The sequence below is a fragment of the Artemia sp. Qi Xiang Cuo genome, chromosome 2 (genome assembly GCF_049724085.1).
Source record: "Artemia sp. Qi Xiang Cuo chromosome 2, ASM4972408v1, whole genome shotgun sequence".
In the NCBI taxonomy this organism is placed as follows: Eukaryota; Metazoa; Arthropoda; class Branchiopoda; order Anostraca; family Artemiidae; genus Artemia; species Artemia sp. Qi Xiang Cuo.
The window spans coordinates 44,165,513-44,173,626 of NC_142795.1; the positions used below are offsets into that span (position 1 = coordinate 44,165,513).

An 8,114-nucleotide genomic window follows, 5' to 3' on the forward strand; every position below is an offset into this window, starting at 1 on the left:
TACTGTGACGTTGAACTGTGGGATGGAGGTTACAAAGCAAATAATAATTCCTGAAAAATACGCCTAAAATAGAACAGGATATGTAAAGACACTAGAATCTCTTTCGAAATCGTTATAAAAAGAGTATTTCAGAAACTAAGTTTTTGGTGGGAGGGGGACGCAATGTAAGGGTTTTTTAACAGTACAGCAGTGCTATTGTAGAAAAAATCTTCATTACTGCTTAGATTTTTTTTTTTTCAGAAACAACCATTGACAACAACTTTATATTTTTTTATTTCATTTCTCTGTCTTACATCTTAAATATTGTGGTATTTATTTCTGTATATAATTCTATCATTAATAATTAACCGTTTGGGGGTTCATTTACTCTAACTGCAGAATTTATTTTAACAAAAGCAAAGATTACTCTAAAAACTAGTTCTAACCCTTTCTTTTCGCTAAATTATTTGTTGGTGGTACCCTGCGATCAATGACCAAATTTTGGATTAGCAAACTGCTTTCAGCGCTTAAACATATGATTAGAAATAGACCATGCTAATTTTTGAATTATTCTTGCTTGGCAACTTTGCGCTCTGAATTTGTGTTATCTGTATTGAGTATGAAAAAGGTCGTTGCTGTAACCGTCTATTCCTTTTCTTTATTAATTTTTCTTTGTTCTTTTGTCGTAGCTAACACGTACAATTCTTTTTCTTTAAGGGGTAGGTAGGTCGTCCTTTTCAAATTATCTTTAAAGCATGACAATTTAAAGAGTATTCTCCCAAGATTCATTTTTTCATTTATAGCCCGTGTGAGCAATGTTTCTGTGACCCTGCCTGACCTCGTACGTGCACAACCTTGTGTCTCTCATCCAAAGTCGTTCGTCGACCGTACGTTGCCCGTTGGTCGTAGCCTGGTGCCGTCCTGCAGATATATCTTTTTGTAGCCTCTTGTTTCTTTTTTTTTGTTTCTGTTGCTTTGAATTGAACTGCTTAAGTTGATAAAGCTTTAATTATTTAGTTAAATGTCGTAGTACAGTGAAGTAATTTCCGCCATCTAGTATTCGCAATCTAATTTAACATAGGTAAATGATATGCACTTTTGAATAGGATTGCTAGGTCGTAGGACATACTTATTTTCGCTAGGATTAATAGACTTCGGCAGTCTTATTATTTTGAGTTATCTATGAACCTGTCTGTTCGAGTGAACTAGCAATTAACATTTTTAGTTAATCATCTTACTTCGCTTTAGCCAAATGTCCAGAACAAGTATGTTGACAATGAAACGAAATGTTTAGCGATTTCATTGTTTTATTCTCATTCAATGTTTCAATGAAGTGCCATCTCTAAAATCTTGAAAGTTAATTTAAATATAACTTATCACAATATCAATTTTTTAACAAAAACGGTTTTTTATTAAATGCATTTGAATTTAGATAAAAAAAAATTTCATTATACGTAGCACATACCCAAGGCTGTATACAGGGGGGGGGGCTTTGCCCCCCCCCCCTCAAAATGATTGTCCGGCTTGTAAAAACGTAGCAAAAATGAATAAAAAAAATTTTTGATGTGTTTTTGAAGTTTTCTGTAACCCCCCTCGGAAAAAATCCTGTTGTATAGCCCCCCCCCAAAAAAAAAAATACTGTCCTGTTCTTCTACATACTGTCCTGGATACTGTCCTGTACATACCCTTATGTATTGGTACAGTTTATTTGTAATTATGGCTATTTGATAAAATGGTTGATAAGGAAAAAAGACACCGCATTTCATCTCTTATTTTATTCTTGTTAAGTTCCGCTAATCGGAACAAATGTTTAAACTCGCTTTAGATAGCCATTCACTTTACATACTCCAACGATTTACATCCTGTTTTGTTTTCAAACATATTTTTTTTTGCTGTGCACATGGCTCTTAAATTAGGTTGCCCAGGATTTGCACGGTATACATAAACTACTTTGAACTGTTTTTTCTCTTCTCATTTTTTTTACTCGCTTTGCTGTACCGATCCGAAAAGCAAGTCGTCTAGCATGTTGGATTAATCAGTCCCTTGAAATATGTATACGCCACTTTATCCTATGTTTAATTTTGCTTAGTATGTGTGAATATTAAAAAAATTATTAGGTAAGATTGTGAACTTTTCTTGCACAATTTGAGCTTTCAATTCAAATTGAAAAACAGCAACCCTAATCTTTCTTCGAATGATTGCGTCATCATAAGAAAGTAATATTCGGTTTCTATGATATTTAATATTTAGTATGAATGCTAGGCTTTGAAACCTTAAGAATTGCACTATTTTGGATGATGTAGTTATTCTTAGCAATATCCCCTATTTGTTAAAACATATTCAATATTACTCTTCTTATTAGCCTTCTCTTTTTTTCAGTCAAATAACGGGCAACCTCCGTTCGTCATGTTTCTGGCCCTACCTCTGTACTAGTCATAGGCCTGGAAATAAAGAGTACCTTTTCATCTACTTATTGGGTTGTGCGAGGCTGTAAATACCCAAATATAATGAATGGGGCACAACATTCAGTTTTGTCATATAGGCTAGAGTTTTGTTTTTTCTAGTCTTTTGAAGGCTAAACTTTTTTGATGTTATTTTATAATAGTATTTTAGGTTGCATAGTCTGTATAACTAGTCGAATTACAAGGTATAGAAGGTTGTGAAATAGGTATTGAAGCGTAACACTGGGTAATGAAGTAGTAAATTGACCAATCAAGACTTAACGTGGAACTAAAATGCTGAATGGAAGCAGAATATGTTAATGTGTTTTAATTATCCTTATTAATTTATTTTCAAATGGGACTCAATCCAAAAATATCAATCATCTCTTAGTTCTATGACTATCTACATTAGTTCTGCCCTAGGATGGATTGATGATAGACTATCTATCAACAAGTGAAAACGACATAATTTTTTATACAATTCTGAAAAAGGTTTATGCCAGCTTTGCCTCTCAATCTGTCTCGGCTTTCTCTCCAATCAGCCATGACAGATAGTCTGAGTGAGAGGCAAAGCTGGCATAAGCATTTGACAGAATTGTCAGGTTAGGTTTTCTTTGGACAGTACCCTTTGGACATCCCTTATTAGGTTAAAGCCCACTGTTGTTTGACACGCATTTATCAGGGTTTTGGTCAATTAAGTGCTCAGAAACTATTGGTCTTTGGGGCCGCTATGTTAAAAAAAAAACAAAAAACAATTAATTTGTTCAATGGAAGTAGCCTAGCTATCAACTACAGTTAAAACGATTGGCATATCTCCTGGGTTGTCTTTTAATTTCCCTTTAGTTTCCACTCCTTCTCAGCTTTAAAAATGATTAATATTTTAAGCAGGAATAATGTTGATAAACGGGTGACGATGATAGTAGAAATACTACTAAACTTTTCTTTTTGATTTTTTTTTATAATTTCGACTCGTTTGTAAAAAAAACTAAAGTAACAATTTCATATATTAGGATTGAATCTTCCTGCAATCCAAATATCTTTAACATTTTATTTATTAGTATGTGCAATTATTTACGTTTCACATATCTATTCTTGATTGTCGGTTTTTGCTTCAAATATAGACCAAAACCGCTTTTCTTTTTTATTTTTATTTTTACTCGTTTTTCAAAAAAAGTAACGAATTCTAATTCAGATATTAGGATTGAATCTTCCTGAAATCCAAATATCTTTAACATTTTATTAGTATATACAATTATTTACGTTTCACATATCTATTCTTGATTGTCGGTTTTTACTTCAAATATAGACCAAAACTATTTTCACGGAAGCTATATGATAAAAATAATAATTTCTACTTACAGCGACTATTATAGCACAGCTTGTCGCATTCGTGTACATCAATGGTTCAAGCCAGTGTTTGAGTAGAGTATCCAAAAATTTCCATCTTCGTCGACGTTTTGGAGAAGAAGAAGATATAAAGCTACTTGAATTGTAACTTTTTTTTTCTTATCCGAAAACACTACCCTGTTTGCTGAAAACTAGTTACGCTTATGGACAAGATGTAATTTTAAGGGAAATGTTAGGGTGATGTCAAAAGTATTAAAGCTAATATATCAGTGTTCATTATATGTATTTTACAGCTAGAAGAAGTTTATTTTTCTTGCTGTCAGGTTTTTCTTTGTGAGAGCTCTAGGTAATTGATATATTCTAAAATAAAAATTTTTGGACAGTTTGTAGAAGTAGTGATCAGTAGCACTTAATTAGGGGTGTAATTCATAAGAGTAGATATTTGCAATTTCACGATATACATATTTAAGCTTGTTTTGCTTAGGTGCCAAATATTGTTAATTAAGTGAGCGGTGCGGTTGTGGTTGGTTTAATTTCAATAGTTCCATCAAGCGTCTATTTGAAGTGTTTGTAAAAACATTACTTTCTGAAGTTTGTTTCGATGCCAAATCCTTAATAAATTATTTTCAAATTACATGTACTCTTTTTTGTGAATATTTGACCGCAACTGTGAAAAAATTATGGTCCGAACGTCCAACACCAGTTTTTGGGTCAAGTTTTCTGGGCCATGGAGTAGGCGAAGGGCCATAGAGTAAGCATAACAAAAGGTTGCGCGGCTCCTTTAATGCATCAGATCTTTTTTCAAAATGTTTAACATTCTTGAGAAAGTGTAAAACTCATCTTTTTAAAAGCCATTATTCATTTAACAGCAAAAATTAAAAACATAAAATATATAATATCCATATATCAATATAACTATACAACTATATACTATATAACTATACATAAAATATATAATTTTGACCATTTCGGTAATATTTATTTAGTCTTGACAAACACCATGTTCTTTGTTACAGTGGCTGGTCGTGGTTCAAGCGCATTCAATGAGGGCTCGACAATGTGGTTAAGTTAATTTAGAAATAAATTAAACAGTAATTTGAAATTCAGAAATAATTTATTGAACCAATTAATGGTTGACGGTATTAAACAATGGGAGGGATGGGCTTGTTGGTCACTATACAACATCTCTAATCTCAAAATAAAATTAGATTTGCCGGTTCTCATTTCTTGCTCTACGTTAATTTTGAGCGATTTTTACTTTTTAAAACCGCGACAGTCGACAAGCCAGCTTTGCACAAATAGGACTTTGCAAAATGAAATTAATATTCGTTGTTGACATCCCTCTATTACTGATATTCAAAAATCAGTAAGTTCCATTCTAACAAATTTTGTCTTCAATGTGTTATCACGAGCCTATTAAAAGAATCGTTTGAGGGCATGCCCCCCCCCCCTGTCCCAAAAAAAATTCTTTCTGATCGGTTCAAAACTTATTTTCTTCAGTTCTGGACCAAGAGGACCTCAATGCATTAGAAGAACGGGAAAAATAACTTTGATTCCACCGAAAAATTGTCAAACGACATTTTCCCTAACGGTTTGAAACTCAACCTCGTAAATTTCTGGGTCAAAGGAACCCTAACATGTGACGAAAATTGAAGAAACAAAATTTTAGTTCGCCCGAACACAAGGCACGAAAAAAGGCCAAAAACTATTTCTTCTGAGTGGCTAGACACCAAAATTCATTGGACCAAGGGACCTTAATGTACAAAAATACTTTTGGTTTGGGAGTTCGGAGCCCCAAAAAAGGCGAAGTTTTATTTTTTCTTGTCGCATATACTCTCAAATTCTCGGGAATTGTAGACCCCAAAACATAAGAAAAAATTGGGAAGCAATTTGTTTCCCTCGAAAATGTTACCCAAAAAAGGGAGAATAAGTGCCAGATACTTTTTAGCTGCGAAACAGACCTCAAAATTTTGAGCCTGAGAGGGGTTCAAAACTTCTTTTTGACTAGCTTTATAAGATTCGTCACTTGGGCTAAGGTGACCAAATATGTTTGTGGGAGGGAGAAAGGTTTTAGAGGGCAATTGGCCGAAAAACCGGTTGTTCCTTATCGGTTCGAAATTTACAATCGTCAACTCCTGGGCTATAGAGTAGCTAATGTAGAACAAAAAAAAGGTGTGGAGGAGTGGTCTCCCCTAAACAGGCTAAAAACTTTAATTATGGTCGGCTTCAGATCTATATCCTAAGTTCTTGGGTTAAGAGCGTAAAAAAATGGAACTGAAGAGTATGGATACCTCTGAAAAATGGACGATTTTGTTTTTCTCTGAACGGCTTGTAATTTATTGTCGTTAGCTCCTGGGCCAAGATAATTCTTTTGCACACGATAATAAGTTGGGACAAGGACTCAAAAATGAGGCCCTAAAATTGGCCTTTTTTTGATTAGCTTGAAACTTATATCGGACAGTCATTAGGCCAAGGAGGGCCTAACTGTAAAAAAAAATAAATAATCAAGATCAAAGCTGAGGGAAAAATTTCCAACCTAAAAGTGAAATTTTTTGGGCCATGGGCTCTCCTTAAATTGTGGCCCGAAAAGGTGTACATTTAAAGAGAATGAAAATTTTGGTTTAGAGGGGGAGAGCGATAAGGGGTCCAGAAATGGGACCAAAGCCCGTTGTCCCTGATCAGTTTAAAACTTAGAAACTTTAAATTAAGTAATTTTTTGTTTGGGAAAGGAATTAAGGGGCTTTGAAAAAAAAAACTCTCCGATCCGTCTATTTGTATCATGACTCCCTGAATGTTTTGATCATTCAAGGCCAAACGGCTAAAATATTAATGATACCAAAAAAAGTGGCCATAAATTTTATGTCTCCAATCGACTCCAAAGCTACATTCATAAGCACTTGGGCCAGGTGGACTTCTTCGAAATAAAAAGTTGAACTAACTTTGCCTGTATGGATTCATGACACCGAAAATAGGCCAAAAATAGTTTTGTCCCTTGAAACTTGGAGAGCATGTGGACAGTGCTAGGTAGACCTCAATGAAGGCAAAATATTTTAAAGTTTAAATGTATATTTATGCAACACCTCACACCGGGCCAAGAAGCTTCTTTTTTCCAATTGTCTAAAACGAATGGATGTAGACAGGAACAAGAGGACCTGAGTGAAAACAATAACTGAAAACAGCTTGTTGTATTGATCTGTGGCATTCAAAACAGAAGCAATTTTTTTTTGTCTTCGATTGGCTATTAACGTACTGAGCATGTAAACTGGACAAACTGAAACAAAGAGGAAAAGATATATTGAAGAAAAAAAGGGATTGCATAGATTCGTGATACCCCAAAATAGGCCAAACATTATGTTTCTGTGATTGGATTTAAATTTTTATGTAAGTAAATTGGAACAAGGAAATCTTAATGAGGAAATTATTTTTTTGAAGAAAAGTTCGGTTGTATCGACTCGTACCCCGAAAAGTTTTATTTTTTGCAGATCTGCTTGAAAATTACAGGGCGCTTCGACAGGAGAATGGGATCCTCAATGAAGATAGCAAGTTTATGAAACAAACCTGGTTTTATTGATTCGTAATGTCCGAATCTTTATTTAAGACAGCATTTGAGAACTCTTGTAAATGACCTTGAAATGTAGTTACTCAAGCAAATGGTTAAAATACGATAGAACATGGAAGAATTATTTTGATAAAATGGTGGATTAATAAATGTGTACATTCAAGGTTATCTACAAGATGGCTTCAGCCTTATAAAAACCCAAAAATTATGCAGATATTCAATCCATATGGATTAAAGTCCCCATCCACCTCAAATTCTGTCGTAAATTATTAGCATATTCTAAAAATCTATACTCTAAGAAAACGGTGAGTAACAGACGTCTTTTTTTTTTTCGAGTGTTTTTAATCCAGCGTGTGCAGGCTCAAAACCGCATCCTACACAAGGTTTTAGGTTAAATGGAGAATGGTCGTGAGTGCAGTGAAATGCAAATATAGTTTAAGCTGCTTTAAAACCTTATAGGAAATTAGCTATAAAGATCTACAAAAGGTTGCACCAAAAAATGCCTATAAATTTAGCGAAATAAAAGAAAAGAAAAAAGCCATATAAAGAATCAAAATTTTTATTGTTTGAAGTTTTCCCGGCTTATAAAATAGTAAGTAACTTCAGAGCATTGTGTTTTTCGTAGGCGACACCATTTAGGGTCTCCCCCAAAATACTGCGGAAAACTTACAAACTTTTACATTGCGGTATGTGATCACCGATTTCCATTCTAAAATCATAAGCAAATTTGACTATTTGGAGCAGGGGCGCAGCTGAGGGGAGAAGGGACTCCCCCTAAAGATCCAAGG

At 34.2% G+C, this 8,114-nt stretch overlaps 1 protein-coding gene across 10 annotated transcripts in view; it reads left to right on the forward strand.

Moving 5' to 3' along the window:
- LOC148955263 (CUGBP Elav-like family member 1) overlaps positions 1-4,401 on the forward strand; it is a 291,118-nt gene extending 286,717 nt beyond the window's left edge. For 8 of the 10 annotated variants that reach the window (XR_016142940.1, XM_089101246.1, XM_089101248.1 and 5 more), the window contains one exon: positions 783-4,401. The gene's annotated coding sequence lies outside the window, so the exon portion shown is untranslated. The remainder of the gene's footprint in view (positions 1-782) is intronic. The other 2 variants (XR_016142939.1, XR_016142941.1) reach the window with 2 other exon arrangements.
- The last annotated feature ends 3,713 nt before the right edge of the window (positions 4,402-8,114 follow it).